Below are 3,419 nucleotides of genomic sequence, written 5' to 3'. Positions count from 1 at the left end.
GCCTAAATAATTAATTGGGATGGTTTAGAGTCAACGAAAGTAAGAAAAAGTCAAAATCGAGAAATTTTATGTCTAGGGGTAAAACGGTCATTTTACACCTGAAAAATAATAAACGTCTTGGCAATTCCCTGAATGCTGTAAAATTTGTTAATATGTTTATTTTAAATGTTTATGGAATATTATGATGAAATTATAAGGCACAAAAGATATGTTGCATGCTTGTTTTAAAAGAAAATTGATTATTATATGCTTTAATTTTTATAAGTGATAAAAATTCGAAAAATTGAAGGAGGGAAAATAATTGTGACTATTACGATGATACGATGATATGATGATATGTAAGGTCAAGGATCAGTTGACGGGTGAGAGTGTCACTGATGTCCCCATCACCTAGTACTGTGGTTACATGTAGATTGATCTATCGACCTTCAGCTGATACGAAAGTTACATTTAACAATCCGGATTCAATAAAAGGAAAACATATATGTATATGATGAAAAGGAAAATGTTTATGATGCAAGGAAAAATGTTTATGTTTATGCATGTTCATGAAATGTTATTTTAAGTAAAAGTATGTTCATTGTTGCATGCGATTGTATATGTATTACTTGTTACCAAGATTATGGTTTGTTGAGTCATTAGACTCACTAGGTGTGATCGATGCAGGTGAGCACGATGTTGATGTTGTTGAGGGACTCGATGGTTGATCTTACTGGACTGAAGGTGCACACAACTCGAGGACCAGCGCTAGTTTCAGCAATCTAAATTAAGCTTACGTTAAGGATTTTAAGATTTTTATGATGTTTTTTGAGTGGTTCTGAGAGAATGTTTGAGTTAGCTTTATTTTGAGATATTGCTAAGTTAGGTTTGGTAAACGATTGACGACTTTATGTTTTGAATTATTTCCTTTGGATTTTTAAATCTAGTTGGTCGTTTTATTTTTAAAATGGTGCAAAGTTATTTTAAAGTATATATGTATTAGTGCATTCAGCCGAAATTATTAGATAGAAAAAAAAAATTCTAGAATTTTAAAGAAAAACAAATAGTGGACGTTTTAGTTGGTATCATAGCAATGTTCCTGTAATAAGTTGTGCCACCGTCAATGTCGGGAAGCTCAGTCGTCATGCCTCAATCTGTAAGTTTAACTGCTTTATATGATTTTAATGATAATACATGCATGATTACATGGATTAGATGTTTATGTTGTATGTTTAATAGCTTTGCGAGGATAAATGTTAAATAAGCGTAAAATTGCTCAAAAATGGATTATTATATGTTGCATGATTAGAAAACTTAGATTTAAATGCATGTTGGTTACGTTTAGAAATTTGGAAAAACGTTCAGATGTAATGTCTCCTAGACGCGCACCTAGTATGGATAGGCAAGCAGAGAATGTTGATGATCGTCATGTGAATGCACCCCCACCTCCTATGGGGATGCTGTTATTCGTGCACTAGAGGGCATGACACGCTTCTTTGAGAAGCAGTTTCAGCATGCTCCGAGGCCACAACATGATGTATATGATCAGTTCCGGAGGCTCGGTCCAAAGGAATTTACTAGCACCACTGACCGATTTGCTGCTGAAGGTTGGATTCGATCACTTGAGATGAACTTTCGCTGTCTGAATATGGGAGATGCTGACCGCGTGAGGTGTGATACTTATATGTTTAGAGATGATTCTTCCCTTTGGTGGGAAGGAGCGGAGCATGGTATTAATCTCGCCATACTTACTTGGGATCAAGAAGATCCTACTGGAAATTAGGTTGCATGCTCTACCTTAGTTAGAATTAAGACATGATCATGGAAACCATATAAATTGGACTTGAATTTTGAACCTTAATTATGTAAGGTATGTAATTATTTCGAAATGAAAGTTTTGAGGCCAAAAAATTGGGAAAAAATTAAAACTTTGGGCATGATTGGATATTTTCGAAAATTTGAAGGACTAAATTTCAATTAACCGAAATCTAAAGGACTAAAGTGTAATTCCCGATAATCTAAGGAACGAAAATGCAATTTTTGAAGAAATATTAGTGTCTAAGCGAGTAATCTTCATAAAATTTGGGAAAATAATGATAGAAATTCTTTAAGCTTCAACATAAATAGATTTAAAAGTGTTTACGTCGCAGGAAATATATTCATTCTAGGTGTAGCTACCTATACATTAGTGGATTGGGGAGCTGCACTCTTTCATATCCGAGACTTTCGTCAAGAGACTGAATATTACACCTGAGGATATGGGATTGGGTTTCAAAGTTTCTATTCCTTCAGGTACTCAAATGGTCACCACGAGCATTATAAAGAATCAGGAGCTTCGTTTGCAAAAATACGTGGTTCGGGTAGATATCATCGTAATCCCTATGCCTGAATTCGACATCATACTTGGCATGGATTGGTTATCAATGAATGGAGCTTCGATATATTTTCGGCAGAGGACAGTGTCTATTCGACCACCTAGCGGGAAGTCTTTTATATTTGAGGCAGCGAGGAACAAGAAAATGCCGCACATGATATTTTATATGTGCGCAAGGAAGTTTATGAGACGAGGATGCCAAGCTTTTCTATCATGTGTTATTATAGCACATTCCCCTATCAGTTAGAAGCTAGAGGATGTTGATCGTGAGGTGGAATTTTCTATTGAGTTGATTTTGTGCATTGTACCCATTTCTAAAGCACCATATCGTCTAGCACCTGCTGAAATGTAAGAATAAAAGAACAAATTGAAGAATTGCTAGACAAGGGTTTTATCGCCCTCGTTGCACTCCGTGGGGCGCACTGTATTGTTTGTGAAGAAGAAGGATGGTACTATGTGACTATGCATTGATTATCGAGAGCTAAATAGAGTCACCGTCAAGAATAAATATCCTCTACCAAAAATTGAAGACTTATTTGATCAATTACAAGGAGTATCGATATTCTCAAAGATAGATCTTTGTTTCGAATACCATCAGTTGAAAGTGAAAGAGTCTGACGTTCATAAGACTGCTTTTATGGGTCGTTATGGGCATTATGAGTTTATGGTCATGCTATTTGGATTGACCAATGTGCCAGCGATCTGTATGAATCTCATGAATCGCGTATTTCAGCCGTATCTGGATCAATTTGTTATAGTCTTCATCGATGATATTTTGATCTATTCGAAGAGTAAAGAGGAGCAGAGTCAACATTTGAGAACAGCACTGCAAGCACTGCAAGATAGTAAATTATATGCAAAGTTCAGTAAGTGTGAGTTTTGGCTTGAGAGGGTGGCGTTCTTAGGCCATATAATTTCTAGAGATAGGGTGGAGGTTGATCCAAGAAAAATGGAAGCAGTGAAAGCATAGCCCGTACCAAAGAACGTAACCGAGATCTGTAGTTTCTTGGAACTAGCCGGCTATTATCAAAAGTTTATTTGAGGATTCTCATCTATAACGGTACCC

This window comes from Primulina eburnea, chromosome 10, assembly GCF_022965805.1.
Source record: "Primulina eburnea isolate SZY01 chromosome 10, ASM2296580v1, whole genome shotgun sequence".
Classification (NCBI taxonomy): domain Eukaryota; kingdom Viridiplantae; phylum Streptophyta; class Magnoliopsida; order Lamiales; family Gesneriaceae; genus Primulina; species Primulina eburnea.
This window is presented reverse-complemented; position numbering follows the sequence as displayed.